The sequence below is a fragment of the Sinocyclocheilus grahami genome, unplaced genomic scaffold (assembly GCF_001515645.1).
Source record: "Sinocyclocheilus grahami isolate Dianchi unplaced genomic scaffold, SAMN03320097.WGS_v1.1 scaffold992.1, whole genome shotgun sequence".
Lineage (NCBI taxonomy): Eukaryota > Metazoa > Chordata > Actinopteri > Cypriniformes > Cyprinidae > Sinocyclocheilus > Sinocyclocheilus grahami.
Window position 1 is genome coordinate 159,360 of NW_015506171.1, and position 19,867 is coordinate 179,226.

General features: G+C 34.0%; 1 protein-coding gene and 1 long non-coding RNA gene across 2 annotated transcripts in view; both read left to right on the plus strand.

Annotated features, from left to right (window-relative positions):
* The window catches only part of LOC107565286 (uncharacterized), a 16,774-nt gene extending 6,182 nt beyond the window's left edge, over window positions 1-10,592 (plus strand). The window contains exon 3 of the long non-coding RNA XR_001606353.1: window positions 9,258-10,592. This is a non-coding gene — a long non-coding RNA (uncharacterized lncRNA). The remainder of the gene's footprint in view (window positions 1-9,257) is intronic.
* A 2,664-nt stretch (window positions 10,593-13,256) lies between these two features.
* Window positions 13,257-19,867, plus strand: part of LOC107565305 (cyclin-dependent kinase 14-like) — a 198,096-nt gene continuing 191,485 nt past the window's right edge. Inside the window, exon 1 of the mRNA XM_016250526.1 lies at window positions 13,257-13,283. The gene's annotated coding sequence lies outside the window, so the exon portion shown is untranslated. The remainder of the gene's footprint in view (window positions 13,284-19,867) is intronic.

Consider the following 19,867-nt stretch of genomic DNA (forward strand, 5'->3'; position numbering starts at 1 on the left):
CTCGCTCTTCTCGTCCGTCTCGCCTCTTCTCGTCTCGCTCTTCTCGTCTGTCTCGCCTCGCTCTTCTCGACTCTCGCCTCGCTCTTCTCGTCCGTCTCTCTGTGAATATCTGTTAAACTGTAATGTATTTCTGTGATGCACAGCTGTATTTTCAGCATCATTACTCCAGTCTTCAGTGTCACATGATCTTCAGAAATCAGTATAATATGCTGATCTGCTGCTCGAGAAACATTTCTGATTATTATCAATGTTGAAAACAGTCATGCTGCACAATATTTTTCAAAAGAACAGCATTTATTTGAAATATTTATCTTTTGTAACATTATAAATGTCTTTACCGGCATTAATGTAATGCGTCACTAATTAATAAAATATTAATTTCTTTCCAAAAAAAAAGAAAAATCTGACCCTAAACTTTTGAACGTTTTGTAGTGTTTATATATGGTCAGCAGACGTTGTGTACTGTGTTTGTTCACTCACTGATGTATTACCTGTTGATGAATTAGCTGGAGATAATTGCACCAATAATTATGGTCGGGATTTAGACTGGTGCAACTACAAAGTGCTCAATTCTGCAGCCACATCTTATTAGCTAATACATCTTCAGTTGTTAAGTTTTGGCTGATTACAGGACATCATGTGGAGTTGTCTTTATTGATCTGGTTCATTGTGTTGGGCTCAGTAATGCTGTATTCAGCAGATAACGTGCTCTTCAAACGCAGACGATACAGGAGCACTCAGCTTTTCTGATCGACTCGTGCGCGTCCCAACACTGCCTGATCAATGCTGATGTGGCTCCTCGGCAGAGGACGAGTGGAGATTACAAATGAGTTGTATGTGTAGAAATGCTTATGGAAGCTTGTTTCAACCACAGAATATAATGTGAATAAGGTAATTACGACTATCTCGCCATTCAGATTTTTTCCCCCAGTGTTTTGATTGCGAGATGTAAATGCGAAACTAAGAAAAAGGTCAGAATTGCGAGATGGAAATGCAAAATGCAACGGAAAAAAATCTGAATTGCTAGATACAAAACTACGAAAAAGTGAGAATTGCGAGTTGTGAACGCAAAACTCGAAAAAAGTCAGAATTGCGAGATGTAAACGTAGAATTGAGTAAATTGGAAATGCAAGATATGAAACTTGCAATTGAGAGAATTGAGATTAGAAGTCGTGGTTACCTGTTTTATATTTTTATTCCATGACTTATAGAAGCTTCCATAAATACTAATGCTAACAGTTGCAGAAAAAACAAGTCAAAATTAAGTGAGTTTTTGCTTAGAACAAGCAAAATAATCTTATTTCAAACAGAAAACAAAAACTGTGTGCGTCTGGTAAAGGCTAAGCAAGGTCATAATTCACAAGTAATGAGTGAAATAATTATGCTTTCAACAATAGTAATTAGTACCTATTGTATTATTTTACTCATTACTTATGAATTAAGATCTTGCTTAGCCTTTACCAGATGCACACAGACACCAACCTGTCCTTCAGCTCATTATTAAAGATCAATTATCTGTGCAACGCAGAAAACGCCACATGCATATTTAATCAGATTGCATTTACTAAAATTTCAGTCATTTTCTTAATTACTAAATTCAGAAAATGCTAAACAGTTATCTGGTTTTAAGAAAATAACATTTTAAAGCGCAGATGCAAAAAAAAAAAAAAAATGCACAAGGATTTGAGGAGAGAAATGCATTTCTTCAGAATTTCTTCTTTTTGGCTGAGCTTTTCCTAATAAAGCGCGTGCGTCCTCCAGCTCTAATAGGTGGAAAAGCGTCAGACGGGCTGCTTGACTCATGCTTGATTAACTCCGTGCTAATTAGCGCTGGTGGAGAGCTGAGAAGAGCTGTAATTTATGTGCTGGCAAAGCCCCGGAGGAATGAGGTGGAATGTAAATGCACTTGGCGCCTGTGATCGCAGCTCCTGCGGCGCGAGAGAGAAAGCCAGAGCGGGTCACTGGAGCCGTGGCGGAGGCCAGGAGGATGAACCCTCGCAGCTGCTGCGCAAAAACCCGCGGAAAACCACACAACCTTGAGACGAGCTGAAGGAAGTGTGGGTTCGTGCCACAGAAGAGCAATGAAAATGACCTGAAGAGAGCATTCGTCTCCCAACACACTGCTGCATTTATTTGGAAGTAATTTAAAACTACTGCTAACTACTACTTAGCTGCTAACTTTCTTTTTTGTTTAGACACTACCATTGTTTATTATTTGATTTTATTATTTAATTTGATTTGATTTAATTATTTTTTTGTGTTTTATTTATTATTTTTGTATTTTTTATTTTCTGTTTATTTATTTTTTTAATTGAATTTTTATAGCTTATTTATTTATATTTTATTAATTATGTAATATATTTTATTTATTATAGAAATTGATTAATTTTGATTTAATTGTTTAATTTATTACTTTTAATTTATTATTTTATTTTTATTATCTATTTTGCTTTTGTTGTTTTTAATTTGTATTTATGTGTAGTTTTTTAAAATTTAATTTAAATTTATTTTATTATTATTATTATTTAATTTGATAATTTTATTAATTATTTATTTAATTATTTGTATGTATTTTATTTATTATTTTTATTTATTTATTTTCTCTATTTGTTTTTCTAAATGTAATTTTTATTTCGTATTTATTTATATTCTATTAGTTATGCAATATATTTTATTTATTATAGAAATTGATTGAATTTGATTGAATTGTTTATTTTATTAATTTTTATTAATTTTATTTTATATTTTGTTTTATTTATTTATTTTTATTTAATTTGTATTTATATGTGAATGTTTTTTTTATTGTATTAAATTTTTATTTTTTATTTTATTTTATTTTATCTTATTGGCTAGCACACAGCCTGCAGATGCATTCGTGGGAGTGTCTGCGGCTGCAGTGCGTCTGTTTGACATTCTCGTGAGCCAGTCGCACTTGTCGGTGAAGAGGGTGTTGAAAGTAAAGAGAAGATCAAAGGATGTGAGCCTCTGCGAGAGCTTCATCCCTCTGTCTGATGACAAGACTCTCCTCATCTCACTCACTCCGGCCGCTGGAGCTTCATCGTGTTTTCATTGCACGACTGCTCCTCATCCGCTCCCGTTCAAGTAACGCAGAATCACTGCTGACGAACAAATGCTGAGCAGATCCATGCGACCCTCACATCCAGCTCTTACAGAAGATCCAGTTATGGATTTTATGAAGCAGTTTGTAGAAGATTTATGTTTTTGGATTTTATTCATATTCGTATTCTCAGCACTTTCTTTTTCTTTCTTTTTTTTTTGTAAAATCAAAGGTTTCTTTCACCAAAATAATCACCATTTTTTCATGGTCATAATTTTTTCATGACCATTTTTTCACCACGCTATAAAATATGATTTTGGAAATTTGTGTATAAAACAAAGATTATTATAGCACATTTGAAAAGAAAACACTTCAGTTTCACGTTCATTTCAATGTGTTACTTTCCATTTTTTCCCCCTTTATTACTTCACTTCTTTTTTCAGTAAAAAAAAAAAAAAAAAGAGAAAAAGAGTAAAAAAAATAGAAAACTAATTTTGCATAAATATTTTTAATAATTTGTGTAATGTGATTCAAAATGTATTTATTTATTTATTTGTCAATGGAAAAAATATTTAAATAAGGAAAGGACGTGTGGCGTCCCATACTTGAAATTTGTGCTCTGCATTTAACCCATCCAAGTGCACACACACAGCAGTGAGTAGTGAACAAACACGCACACACCGTGAACACACACCCAGAGCAGTGGGCAGCCAATGCTGCGGCGCCCGGGGAGCAGTTGGGGGTTCGGTGCCTTGCTAAAGGGTCTCACCTCAGTCGTGGTATTGAGGGTGGCGAGAGCACTGGACATTCACTCCCCCCACCGACAATTCCTGCCGGACCTGGGACTCGAACTGGCGACCTTCGGGTTACTAGTGCAACTCTCTATCCATTAGGTCATGACTGCCCCCATGTGTAAGCAACAGGTGGTTCTTTAATGGTTAAATAATATTTACTTATTTATTGCATCCCCTTATTGCATCCCCTCCTTGAACCACCACCTTAGCGTGGCGGAGGGGTTTGAGTGCCTGAATGATCTCAGGAGCTATGTTGCCTGGGGCTATATGCCCCTAGTAGAGTCACTCATGGCAAACAGATCCTGGGTGACAAATGAGGCAAAGTGTGGTTCAAAATTTTCCACACCTGTAAAAACCTGTTGTTCAAGAATCAGCACCTCCAAATCTGAAGCCTTGGTTCTCAGTCGGAAAAAGGTAAATTGCCCCCTTCAGGTTGGGGGGGTGCTCCCTCAAGTGGAGGAGTTTAAGTATCTCGGGGTCTTGTTTACGAGTGAGGAAAAAATGGAACGGCAGGTTGACAGACGGATTGGTGCTGCGTCCGTAGTAATGCGGTCATTGTACCGGTCTGTTTTGGTGAAGGAGCTGAGTCTCAAGGCGAAGCTCTCAATTTACCGGTCGATCTACGTTCCTAGCCTCACCTATGGTCATGAACTCTGAATCATGACCGAAAGAATGAGATCGCGGATACAAGTGGCAGAAATGAGTTTCCTCCGCAGAGTGGCTGGGCACACCCTTAGGGATCGGGTGAGGAGTTCAGTCACCCGGGAGGAACTCTTTCTAAATGTAATTTTTATTTCGTATTTATTTATATTCTATTAGTTATGCAATATATTTTATTTATTATAGAAATTGATTGAATTTGATTGAATTGTTTATTTTATTAATTTTTATTAATTTTATTTTATATTTTGTTTTATTTATTTATTTTTATTTAATTTGTATTTATATGTGAATGTTTTTTTTATTGTATTAAATTTTTATTTTTTATTTTATTTTATTTTATCTTATTGGCTAACACACAGCCTGCAGATGCATTCGTGGGAGTGTCTGCGGCTGCAGTGCGTCTGTTTGACATTCTCGTGAGCCGGTCGCACTCGCCGGTGAAGAGGGTGTTGAAAGTAAAGAGAAGATCAAAGGATGTGAGCCTCTGCGAGAGCTTCATCCCTCTGTCTGATGACAAGACTCTCCTCATCTCACTCACTCCGGCCGCTGGAGCTTCATCGTGTTTTCATTGCACGACTGCTCCTCATCCGCTCCCGTTCAAGTAACGCAGAATCACTGCTGACGAACAAATGCTGAGCAGATCCATGCGACCCTCACATCCAGCTCTTACAGAAGATCCAGTTATGGATTTTATGAAGCAGTTTGTAGAAGATTTATGTTTTTGGATTTTATTCATATTCGTATTCTCAGCACTTTCTTTTTCTTTCTTTTTTTTTTGTAAAATCAAAGGTTTCTTTCACCAAAATAATCACCATTTTTTCATGGTCATAATTTTTTCATGACCATTTTTTCACCACGCTATAAAATATGATTTTGGAAATTTGTGTATAAAACAAAGATTATTATAGCACATTTGAAAAGAAAACACTTCAGTTTCACGTTCATTTCAATGTGTTACTTTCCATTTTTTACTCCTTTATTACTTCACTTCTTTTTTCAGTAAAAAAAAAAAAAAAAGAGTAAAAAATGTGAAAAAATAGAAAACTAATTTTGCATAAATATTTTTAATAATTTGTGTAATGTGATTCAAAATGTATTTATTTGTACTTTATTCAATGGAAAAAATATTTAAATAAGGAAAGGACGTGTGGCGTCCCATACTTGAAATTTGTGCTCTGCATTTAACCCATCCAAGTGCACACACACAGCAGTGAGTAGTGAACAAACACGCACACACCGTGAACACACACCCAGAGCAGTGGGCAGCCAATGCTGCGGCGCCCGGGGAGCAGTTGGGGGTTCGGTGCCTTGCTAAAGGGTCTCACCTCAGTCGTGGTATTGAGGGTGGCGAGAGCACTGGACATTCACTCCCCCCACCGACAATTCCTGCCGGACCTGGGACTCGAACTGGCGACCTTCGGGTTACTAGTGCAACTCTCTATCCATTAGGTCATGACTGCCCCCATGTGTAAGCAACAGGTGGTTCTTTAATGGTTAAATAATATTTACTTATTTATTGCATCCCCTTATTGCATCCCCTCCTTGAACCACCACCTTAGCGTGGCGGAGGGGTTTGAGTGCCTGAATGATCTCAGGAGCTATGTTGCCTGGGGCTATATGCCCCTAGTAGAGTCACTCATGGCAAACAGATCCTGGGTGACAAATGAGGCAAAGTGTGGTTCAAAATTTTCCACACCTGTAAAAACCTGTTGTTCAAGAATCAGCACCTCCAAATCTGAAGCCTTGGTTCTCAGTCGGAAAAAGGTAAATTGCCCCCTTCAGGTTGGGGGGGTGCTCCCTCAAGTGGAGGAGTTTAAGTATCTCGGGGTCTTGTTTACGAGTGAGGAAAAAATGGAACGGCAGGTTGACAGACGGATTGGTGCTGCGTCCGTAGTAATGCGGTCATTGTACCGGTCTGTTTTGGTGAAGGAGCTGAGTCTCAAGGCGAAGCTCTCAATTTACCGGTCGATCTACGTTCCTACCCTCACCTATGGTCATGAACTCTGAATCATGACCGAAAGAATGAGATCGCGGATACAAGTGGCAGAAATGAGTTTCCTCCGCAGAGTGGCTGGGCACACCCTTAGGGATCGGGTGAGGAGTTCAGTCCCCCGGGAGGAACTCGGAGTAGAGCCGCTGCTCCTCCGCATCGAGAGGAGCCGGTCGAGGTGGCTCGGGCACCTGTTTCGGATGCCTCCTGGACGCCTCCCTGGTGAGGTTTTCTGGGCATGTCCCACTGGGAAGAGTCCTCGGGGCAGACCCAGGACACGTTGGAGAGACTATGTATTCCAGCTGGCCTGGGAACACCTTGGGGTTCCCCCAGAGGTGCTGGAGGAGGTGTGCGGGGAGAGGGAAGTCTGGGGGGCTCTGCTCAGACTACTGCCCCCGTGACCCGGCCTCGGAAAAGTGGAGGAAGTTGAGATGAGATATTTATTACATTGGGTGTTTTTTTTTTTTTTTTAATTCCATGGAAACAAAAACTGAATTGGAGATGTAAACTCAGAATTCAGAGAAAAAAGTAATTAAAAAAGTTTAAATCTGGCAATTCTCAGTTTATATCTCTCAATTCTGACTTTTTTCCTTAAAATTGTTAGAACAAAATTCAGAATTGTGAGAAAAAGTCACATTTACTTTTTTTGTCTATCCCTTGGCGGAAACAAACTTCTATAGTTTCCACATCCTGCTGCAAACTAAGTCATTTTTGTAAACTTTACTTATTGAGTCCAAAATCAAAGTCATTGTCTGAGCGTGTGGTGATGCTGTTCTGTTATGACTGATGGTTTCTGGGCCACGTCCTTATTGGCTCTGTTGTCTCCGTGTGCTTGTGTGTCCTGTGGTGAAGTGTGTGTGTGTGTGTGTGTGTGTGTGTGTGACAGCATGATGGATAGAGGCCTCCGTTGTGTTTCTCTTGCTCTCAGCAGTCCTTACATCAGGGACCGGGTGTCTCTGACTTGCTGCTCACACACACACACACACACACACACACGAGCGTCTGCCCTCTGAAGGACGTCCTGTGTGAGATAACGGTCACAGCAACAGGGTTCAAAACCAACACCAAACTAGAAACTGACAATTAGCTGCTAACCTTTTGTGTCAAGACGCAATCAGTTTTGTGTTATTTTACTTCCATAACAGGTCTTCTTTCAGACTAGTGTATAGAAAACATCTAAAATACACATTTAAGTGTTTATCTGTTTGCGTCTATAGATTCCAATTGTTATCTTTAAAGAGTTTTTCCTCTTACAAACACCAGAACTCAGTTTTATTCCTCTCTATATTCTGAAGGCTATTGTTGATGTATATACGTATATAACATAAATGTTTTAATAAATAATTGATTTTTTATAAAACATTTTATGTAAAAATGTGTTTGTTTTCTAAATGTTGACGGTATTTTCTGATTTATGGAGTGATATTTTGGCATCCATAATATGTCTTCTTTTGGTTTAGTGGAAAGAAAACACCCGAAATACACATATAAGTGTTTATTTTATGATATTTAATTAATATGTCTCTGTAGATTTCAGTTGCAATTCATATCTTTAAAGGCCGTTTTCTCAAAATGAATTTCAGCAGCAGCAAGTTTGTACAGAAGGGTTTGTTCATATATCATTTGTCTGATTTTTTGCAAAATTTTATTCCTAATATACAGGTTAAAAACATTCAAAATATGGTCTTGATGTACTGTGATTAATCAACATAAATATGGTGATATCTATTAGTTACTTATAGTGTCTAGCTTGAAGTTTTCAGACGCAAGTGACTGTGTTATGCAATTTAAATTAAATGCATGCCAACCGTCTTTTTATTTTTTTAAATAAAAATATTTCAATGCAGTTTCATGGCTGCTAAGAATGATTTCTGGCTGAAACTTCTCTCATATTCGCTGCAAAAACTGATTTTCTTTCCTAAGTATGTTTGTTTTGTTCTCCAGTATAAATATCTGAATCAAGATGCATTTACTTCACAAGTAAAATGATATTACGTCAATCCAAATATTGTTAAAACAAGCAAAAATATCGGCTAATGTGGCAAGAAAAATAATCTTGTTTAGCCTTTGAATTAATATTAAATGTGAGCCTGGAGCACAAAAGCAGTGTTGAGTCGCTGGGGGATATTTGTAGCAATAGCCAACAATACATTGTATGGGTCACAATTATACATTTCTCTTTTATGACAAAAATCATTAGGATATTAAGTAAAGATCATGTTCCATGAAGATATTTTGTAAATGTCCTACCGTAAATATATCAAAACTTAATGTTTGATTAGTAATATGCATTGCTAAGAACTTCATTTGAACAACTTTAAAGATGATTTTCTCAATATTTAGATTTTTTTGCACCCTCAGATTCCAGATTTTCAAATATTGTGCTATCCTAACAAACCATACATCAATGGAAAGATTATTTATTCAGCTTTCAGATGATGCATAAATCTCTGTTTTAAAAAATTGACCCTTATGACTGGTTTTGTGTTCCAGGGTCACATTTTTCTTACCCCATTGGCAGATATTTTTGCTTGTTTTAAGCAAAAACGAACAAAATTTAGATTTTTGTTTTCCAGAAAACATGACATAATATCTTAAGTCATTTTATTGTCAAGAAAATGCATCCTGATTCAAGAACTTCTAGACATTTATACTTGAAAACAAGACAAAAAGTGCAGTGTACGGCTGACAGAAAACGAGACGTGGATATGAATTCTGATTGTGGCACATATCTGCCGTCTTTTTGTTCCAGGTCTCATCCCAGACTCCGATCATCCGTACAGCAAGTTCGAGAACGAGTAAAAGCCACGGATTGGATCCCTTCACCACACGCTTTGCTCTGAGACGCACCGGATCACTTTAGGTTAGATGGAGCCGATACGGAGATGACCTTCTCAGTCCTTCCATTGCTTAGAAATCTGTGTTAATAATAAGAATAATAATATTTTCTGTATTACTCAAACACAACAGCAGCACACTGCTAAAGAATAGTTTTCATCCTCTGTATTTTTGTCTTGATTTCCAATAAATATCTTAACTATCTATCTTAAATCAAGATAGTAAAATGACATGCGATGTAAAGTTAAAAATGCATCAACCTGAAGTGATTTCAGGCTTAAAACATGAACAAATATCTTCCAGTGGGGTGAGAAAAATCTACTTCATTTAAAAGGTTTTTCTAATCTCATTAGCAGATATTTCTTTCTAGCTTAATGCATTAACTCACTACGTTTTGATACATTTTTCACAAAATAAGATCTGCAGTAAATGTGTCTTGATTTAAGAATGTGACAAAAATACTGACTTTTTTTGTGCACATTTTAATGCTTTAGAAGATGGAACGGGTAGCTGTTCGAATGTGACTCTTTTGTTTCTTTGTGTTCTTATAGAGAGTTGGAGAACTAGTTTATGCAAAAATGTAATTTATTCACCCTCCTGTCGCTCTTTTCTGCTCGACAACAGCTCATACCGAGCAGGACTTTCAAAATAAGAAGTGCATGCTGTATTTCTATCAAGTCTCTTTGTATTGAGCCATATGATACTTTCTTTGAGAAACAGACCTAGGTTTTATTCTCTGATAATCCACAAAGAGCCAAAAACATTGTGCAATAAATGCAAATGAGATTTTAGAGCTGCAGTGGCGGAGAAGATGATTAGTGACTTGATTGCAGTCTGTTTCTCACACAAAGCATCAAATGGCTTCAGAAATATAGCACATGCACCATATGAACTGCTGTTATGATGCATTCAGATAATGCATTTTATTTTACTTTATAAAATGCATCATGTGGATTACTGTTATGATGCTTTTATGGATTCTTTGTCATTTTTGTCACTATGAACCGTTGTCGAAAAGACGTGCATGAAAAATTCTAACAACTTGTGCGTTTGTAACGACATGAGGGTGAATAAACGACAACTAAGTTGAGTTTTTCAGTGAATTATTGCACTTTCTGATTCAGTTGTGATTGCAAACTCAGCATCTTTTTTTTTTTAATCGCTCTGGCTTCTGTGAATGATCTAGACGTTTGTATTTATACCGTGTTCTTATCAAAACATGTCCTAATAAAACAAGCTTCCACTTTTACAGAGATCGCTGTGCTTTATCCCCGTGTGGACTCGTGATGGGTTTTTGATTTAGTGTCTTACCCGTTGCACGGTTCAGACGAAAGCAGCGTTTAAAACAGACCAGCGCATTCGTTATGCAGCTCATTCTGAAAGCTGTGCATTAGATTGCAAAGCCACCAGATCCAGCAGGGAAGTGCAAATGCTTGGGCAGATCCGTGTGAAGCGTGTTAAAGATGCTGAACAGAACGAGACGAGCGCAGCAGATGCGTGCGAGATTTAAGTGAACATGAAATCAACACTCAGCATATTTGCTTTCTTAATACACACTTCTGCATAACTCATCAGTGCAAGTAAAAAGTAGTGTTTCACTCTAGAATCAAATTACATTTATTAGATGTTTTTATTAGGCATAAAGCAACTGAAGCCTGCTGTTGGACCACTGAGATTGTCAATGTTTGTAAATACTTTTTACTTAAAAAAAATTTTTTTTTATAAAGCATAAAAACCGGTGTGTGTATGTATGTATGTGTGTGTGTATATATATAAATATGATTATATTATGCATTCTTTAAGAGATTTTATTTGAAATATTCAAAGATTTTATATACTAAATAAAAAATATACTAAATAAAAATACATACATTTTATTTATTTTATATATATTTTTATTATTTAAAAAAATCTATCTATCTAATAAAACTATTCACCCTAAAAAGTTAAAATAAATAATTTTGTGAAGCCTATTATTATTATTATTATTATTATTAATAATAATAATTGTATTTATATTTTTCATTTAATATTTTTAGTTTTTTATTTTAATTTTAAAATATTTTCATTAGCATAAAATTGTCTTTTGAAAAATAATAATAAAAATGAATCAGGTTTCATAATCAACCTTTTTTGACAGATATCTGTTATCCAGTGTAATAAAGCTGCTTCTGTAAGAAAGTGCAAGGAGAAAGATGATGTGAGCTTCTGCTGCAAAGACCGTAAACACGATGCAGCATTTTTCATCTTTTCAAGCTGAAATGTTTCAACTCTTCACGAGAATTTGGAAACGCAATGATGCATCGAGCTGATCCGTAAATGTTGGTTTAGTCTTCTGTCATCAGATGTTTCTCCTTCGAGATGTCTCACAGTTCAGAGAATTTGAGCAATGCTTTCGATACAGTGTTATGGCTTGTCACCAGTTCAGTGGTAAAATTATATTTTATATTATTATTATTATTATTATAAATATTTAAATATTTTTTGATAATATTAGTTCAAAACACTTTTATATATTATATGCAAAATATAAAAAATAATATTATAATGATAATTGTATTTTTTTAATGAAATTGGGCTTAATTTTGAATGCAAAATATAATTTGTTTTTGCCCAGTACTATGTTCACAGTGTTTATATACATATTACAGTATGACACAAAATGCTGCATGTCATGAGCATGTATGAATGGATTGTGAGTCGAGTCTCACGTTCACTTCATCAGGAGCTCTGCACGCGTGACACAGTCGTAGGCAGCATATATTATGCAGAGCGTTCCAAATCATCCAGTCTATGTAGGCGTCAGTCAGCAGTGCAGTGCACTAGTTCTGCTGTGTTGTCTTGAGTAGATGTTCCTGGCATCTGTGTGTCTGAAGTTGTGATGTTCTCTCATCTTGCATCAGGCTGCAGTGCATGGGCTTACATTTCTGCCACAATTCTGCGCGCGAAAGATCATATTTTTAAATGTTCACCATTTAATTAACAAAACATTTTCTCTGTGGTTTCAAGGCTTTATGGGAGATGAATCAAGCACTTCAGCATCTGATAACACCTCATAAACATCAAGGTCACATTTCACCCCAAAATTAAAATAAATTGTATTTTCTTTTTTAAGTGAAGCATATGATGTACTGAATAAACACCTTACAGTTCATACGGTCTATAATTTATTCAATTGATCACTTTTATTAGTTTTTAATATTTATTTATTACATTATTAAAAATTATTAGATTCGTAAATAATATATATAATTTAAAAGAAAAGTAATATTTAAAAAAATATAATAAATAAAATATATATTGTATTATTAAAATAAAATATTTTAATAAAATAAAATATATCTTGTTATTATTATTATTATTCAAATTAATTATATAATTATAATTATTAATATTATTATTTTTCAGATTATATATATAAATATACACACACACACTACATAACAAAAGTACAATATCATATAATATATAATATCCAACTTTATACTTTATAGACATACTTTGAATAAAATATGTATTATATGTATATTATAAAATATTTAAAATACTTTCTATAAAGTATATACTTTATATTTTCAAAAATATACATTGTTATTATTATTATTAAAATATATACAATTAATAACTGAAATAAATATAAAATAAAAACACAACCTTCATTTTTTTATAATGGAAAATATATTTTCTAACTTCTTTCATTTGATTTTGGGGTTAAATGTAAGAATATTCCTGTGGTTGTGGATGGAAAATATTCCGGCCAATTACAGCCTTTCTTTCTTGTTTTTCATTTGCATCATGTGCAGAATGCATTAAAGAGCCACTTTTTTGCTTATTTCATTCTTTTATTCACTGTTCAGTAGCCAGTAAAGTGGATGTCTGATATTCCTTCTCTTTCTCTCTCCTTCAAGCCTTCAAGAAAGAAGACAGCGGCTTTGACGAGGTGAGAAACTGCAGCCGTTTGACTTTCATGATCCTGCGAATGTTGGTGAATATAACCGTCGTGAGCCGTTATTGATATAAACGTGTCTGTCGCTGGAGCAGTGCATGCTGGGATGTGTAGTTTGGGTGTGTGTGTCTCTGGGGTTGAAGTGTCAGCTGTGATCATGGCAGAGATGCTTCATCGTTCTGCGCTGCATCTCTGCGCCCCGTCTAGCATGATTGCGTTCAGGCCTCAAGTGACACCGAAACGCTCAGCAGGAAGACCAGACGTGGTTTTAATGCTCTTGATGTGAATTAATTCATGTTACACTCTTACAGCCGTTACTCAGGGATTATTGAGAATTCTTTTAGTATTCCCACAGTGTTATTGTAAGGATTTTCTGTGCTCTGAGAAGACAAACTTTAAAATCAAAAGCAAAATCATTGTATATTCAGTCAGTCATCGAAGCTTTGATTTAGTGCACTGCGATTTTTAAGATTTTTTAAAAGTTTAATATAATAATATTACATTTACATAATAAATTTATATAATATACAATTTATATTTAAAATATAATAAAATCAAGATTTATATATATATATATATATATATATATATCAAGCATGTATTCATGCATATTCTGATGCATTTATGCATTTATGAGTCACTGCTGCAGTAAGTCACAGTACTGATGACTGACGGTTACACTCCAGAAGGCTGTGAGCATCAGTAAACAGCGTGTGGAGCGCGAGGTGATCTTTATATAACCCTGAGCTCTTTCTCTGCCGCGCTCTGCCGTCACCTCTGGTTAGTCTTGCTCGAGCGTCTGTGTTTCTGTGCTCTCTAGAGACTCTAGAGAGCATTCAGCGCGACTGAACCAGTGTCAGATTCAACAGATCACAGGCTAGATGGGCTTTCTCCTACCTGTCAGCTAAACGAGGCCTCGTTGTGCTTCACGTTTGACGGCAAGAGTTTCTGAAATGAATTGAGTGAGGGACATGAAATGTATGAAATGTTCAAAATATTCATTAGTTACATGAACACAACTCTATTTACATTCGCAACTCATTTTACTTCTGAAATCTGACGTGAAGCAGGATATTCAGTGAGAATATTATTGGATGGAACTTGATTTTCTCCATCAGGATTTGATTGGATGGTGAAAAGTGGGCGTGGTGTTTCATACTAGAATTCCAAATGATGTCAGCCGAAAAGAAACATTGTTTCAGAGGCAAGACAAGTTTTAATCTTTAATGAAAAATTATGGAGAAAGCTTTCATTTTTCTTTGGAAAGAATCGTGCACAATAGGAACTTAAAAAAAGATAATATTTGCATATTGAGAGTAAGTTTTGCATAGATAAGCAGTACTCATTATTTCTTGAGAAAATATAAAAATGCAGTTATTTTATGACTTGAAATATTTTATTTATTTATTACAAAATTTAATATGATATGAAATGTATAACATAAAATCTTTTATTTATTTAAAAAAATATTAAACAAATAAATAATGTTGTAATATATAATCTATCATAATATATAAAATATATTAAGTTATTATGTTTTAAAACATTAAACAAATTTGATTTATAATATTTAATATAAATTATATAATGTAATGTAATTCTGCATGGTGAGTAAGACTCTCTCGCTCTCTCTTTTTGTTTGCATGTGTGTGAGATAAAGTTTACGGTACGCCAAACACAGGTGCGCAGGTTACTTTGCTTTACTTTGGTAATTTATTTCATAATTTTGTTTTTTTCTCTGCAAAATGCCGCAGCAGTATTTCTTGGAATTGCATTTTGGCAATATCCATTAATGGTGATTATTTTTAGCTTGTTTGTCCATGAAAATGATGTCTGTCGGCTATAAATGTCTGCCGCCGCTGGGAAACATGTGAAGAATCTGAGAAGGAAAGGACTGAAGGACTGTTTCTGTTGGCCGTGAAGAGCGTCTTTCAGAAAGCAGAAAGTATTTGACCTCCCGGAGACGTGTGTGTGTGTGTGTGTTCGATGACAGTTTCTCTGTTTGTTTCTCTGATTTTGGCTAAAAAATATCATTTGCGAACAGAATATTGCATTGCATTTCCAATCAAGATTTTGTCAAATTATGCAAATACAGTGAACATATTTAATGCACATTTCATGCAGATATTCAAATATTTGTGAAATTGTCCAAGAATGTTTAAAATTTCATTTTTCGCAATCATTATTTCACATGAGAAAATATGATCTAACAAGATACAGCATGAGATTGATGTTTGTCCTCTGCTGGGCTTTGTTAACAGACAAATGCATCATAGTGTGCGTGTGAAAAATGTCTGAAGAGAGTTTATTTTCAGGGAACAGCGGTGTCCGTAGCTGAGTTATTGTGCTTTATTCATGCATGTTATTGTGGATCTGTAGTGCTGTTGCAGGCTTTAATGAGCGCTGAAGGCTAATGCAGTGTCATTACATTCATCTGTGAATCACAGCAAAATCAATTTGAAAAGAAGTTCAATTTGACTTAAAATAAAAGCTTTTTTATTATTTTTTTTAAAAATGTCTCATGACTAATACAGTAGAAGTCATATATCATGTATTAACGCACTGTAGTAGCATTTGTTGCATTGTGGTTTATTTTTGTTGACTTTAATTATTTAAAAAAAATATTTTAGTTATTTTTAAAAAGTGACTATTATAAACAACACACCAAAAAAAATAGTTAATAAAAATCACAAAAATAAAAAGAGCTTTTATTAATAGTTTGAATTAGTTTTTGTTTTTATATTTTTAGTTGTAGTATTTTTTTTGTGTTCTTGTTCTTGTTATTTTTATTATTTTATTTTAAATATGTCTATGTAGTTTTTTTTTATTAATAGTTTCAATTAGTTTTTGTTTTTATATGCAGTCTGTATAGTTTTTAAATTTTTTTTATTTCAGTTTTAGTTTATTCTAGTACGTCAAGTTAAACTAAATTAAAAACAGAATTATTTCCTTGGGAACTAGATCAATAAGAGTATTTTATTGTTTTAAATTTCAGTTAACTTTTATTTTATTTCAAGTAACATAAAAAATATTTGTATGGTTTTAATTTTAGTTAGCTATAATAACGCTGTTCAAACAGCTTTGCAGTAATAAAATAACAGTGCTATAAAGTTGCAACAGTTCTAAAATGATTCAGTTTCAGCTGGAGACAACAGAGTCATTATTCAGTTCAATGTTGATTCAATTCAGTTCAATAATCACGAAATCAATTCTGTCCAGCTATAAAGCAGCTCTATAAAAAAGTGTTACGTTGTAATGAAGAAAGTAATGTACAATCATAATGATTCTGAAAATATTATTTGTTTAGGAGTTATAAGCAGAATAGCGTTTCAGAGTTCTTTTGATTCTGGAGTGATTCGCTCTCGTTGAGTTGAGCGGCTACGCATTTTGACCTCAAAGTACGCTTGTACGATTTGTCACTCTAAACTACGCAAAAATCTAGTGTCGCCTCTGTCCACGCGCAGTATTCAAAACAAGCAACAGAAAAAGATGAGGAGTTCAACCAATCAGAGCGTTTTTTTCCTGCGTTTTATTTCTCTCCTAGTAGCCTATAGTTTATAGTTTCAGTTCAAAGCGACTCGCGCTCGCCCCGTCAGATGCACTGACAGAAAGGCTGCGTGTGAGGCTACAGAGACGCGCTGTTTAATGTGTTTGAGATGTGCTGTTTTCCTTAATACATAATTTACATTTCACAGGTATATTCTCCATCTGTAAATGTTAAAAAAGCCATGGAAATATTTCCATTTTGCTGTTAGAAGTGCGTGATTCTCCACTAAACTCCACAGACTTCATTTAGAACGAGCGCCAAACAGACAGAGCTCAATAAAATAGGAGCGCAATAACTCAGACTAAAATATAAATTTTGCTGAAATATTTGTAGTTGGACAATAAATGTGACATATGAAGAATTTTAAACCTACAAGTAAGTGTATTTGTATGATAGCACTAACTGTAAAGTGTAATTGAGAAATCAAAATTGCCTTTATACTCAATTAGTCTGTGCTTTTTATTATTTTCATTTTTAGTTTAGTAACTTTAACGTCTGCTTTAAAATTTTAGTTTTTAGATTGCAATGTTACAATGTAATGTGATTTTAACCGTTTTTTGCACATAATATGTGCCTACATGCTTGCATGCACTTTATTTGTTTAATACAAATACAAAATACCGAGATATATAGGCTACCGTATACCGCAAACCAGCCAAAAAATACCGAGATATATAGGCTACCGTATACCGCAAATCAGCCAAAAAATACCAAGATATATAGGCTACCGTATACCGCAAATCAGCCAAAAAATACCGAGATATATAGGCTACCGTATACCGCAAATCAGCCAAAAAATACAGAGATATATAGGCTACCGTATACCGCAAATCAGCCAAAAAATACTGAGATATATAGGCTACCGTATACCGCAAATCAGCCAAAAAATACAGAGATATATAGGCTACCGTTTACCGCAAATCAGCCAAAAAAATACAGAGATATATAGGCTACCGTATACCGCAAATCAGCCAAAAAATTCATATATATATATTTTTGCTCATATCGCCCAGCCCTATAAAGAAGTGGACTGGAGGTTTTTTTTTCTATTTTAAATAGCATTAAAAAAAAAACTAAATAGCAAAAATTAGCTAAACGGTTACGGTAAACAGTAAAAAAACAGTAAAATGGTAAACTGTAAACTGTTTACCCCCCACTTCACATCCCCCCCACACTAATGGTACTAAAAAACTATTTCCAAGGTTGGCAGGTCTGCCTCTGTGACCTCTGTGTCAGATGTCGTTGTGAAATCATATACTGTTATATTTTTCTTCTGTGCAGTATTGAAGGTGAAATTCGTGAATCTTCATGCAGATCTTTTTTCCATAAATTAACACTTCACATCTTGAAAGTTCAGCTCCAAAAATATCCATACGTCTCATGCATTATATTCAGAGTCATATGATACTTTGTGTGAAGAAAAGGTTATTTATTGAAAACCATTAATTTAATATCTCGAGTCAGGTCTCTGTCATCCAACCAGTGCTATATTTTGTCATATTTACAGTTTATTTCTCACATAAAGCATCAAATGACGTCTGAAGACTTGGAATATAATGCACTAGTTGTGTGGACTATTGATATGATACTTTTATGGTGTTGCTTTGTCTTTTTTGGAGTAAAGATTCTTTATAATTTCTGTTTTTATGCGAGTAATGACAAATTTCAGGAAAGAAAAATCGAATTGCAGTTTTTTCTGATAAAAATTGCAATTTTGATTTTTAAAATGCAATAAAAACCAAGGTTTGCTGTGCTTGTTTGTAGGACCAAAATTTGGCCAAAATTGTGTGAAATATTTTATTATGGCTTAGTAATAATAATTAATTTTATTATTTAAAAAAAGGACCAAATTTAAGCAAAATGAGAACTATAACTATTGTAATTTTACTGTAAAATGTTTAAGATATAATAATAATCATAAATGTATTAATAATAAATCTATTATTATTATTGCTATTACTACATAAATAGATACATTACTAAATAAGAACAAAATAAGAAATTAATTGTACAATATATTAATATTAAAATAAATTGTAACATTTTACTGTAAAATAAAAAAAATCTGAAATTTTTAATACATGCATACATACACATAATGTCCTTATTTTACACTGCAACAGTAAAATTACAATACTAATATTTATGGCGGTTATCTCCCCCCAATGTTGAACCATCAAACTTTTAATTTGACACAAATCCCCAGGGACCCTTAAAGACCCTTAAAGCTTCTCTGTTGTTGAGTGCTTCTCATCACAAGTTTGTGAAGATATTTGGTGCATTGTTCCTAAATGCATGTTAAATGGACTCAAACTCCGATCAGATGAAGTTGATGTGGATCATTTACTATGAACCGAGTCGCTCTGAGATGCTGAAAAAACATCTGCTCACGTGTGAACGAACACAGTGCTGCGCTTCACTCTGAAACAGCGCATAGATTTAATTCAATCACAGCCCTTGCACTAAAGCCATATCGCACTTTGATGCCTGTATTAATGTCTATGGAGAAGAAATGCACTCCTTTAGATTCAAATTTACATTTTCTAATTTAGCAGATGCTTTTATCCAAAGCGACTTACAAATGAGGAATACAAGAAGCAATTCATCTTAAGGAGGAAATAACATGAGAAGTGCTTGGAACACAAGGAGGGATGTAAAAATGGTGAAAGCACAGAAGAATAAAGCTTATTTATATTCAGTAATATAAAAAAATATTGCATAATAATATATATAATAAATGTATATATACAATATAAAATATAATTAAAAACAATTATTTATATGTATATATATATTTAAAGTTTTATAAAATTTAATATTTTATATATTATATAATTCATATATATTAAATAATATAAAAATGAAATACATATTGTATAAATTTAGATATAAAAATTATATATCTTTTAATGTATAAAATATATAGTTATGTATTATATAATAAATGGGTGAAAAATAATATTATTTATAAATATTAAATAACAGTAAATTACACAAAATATATATATATATATATATATATATATATATA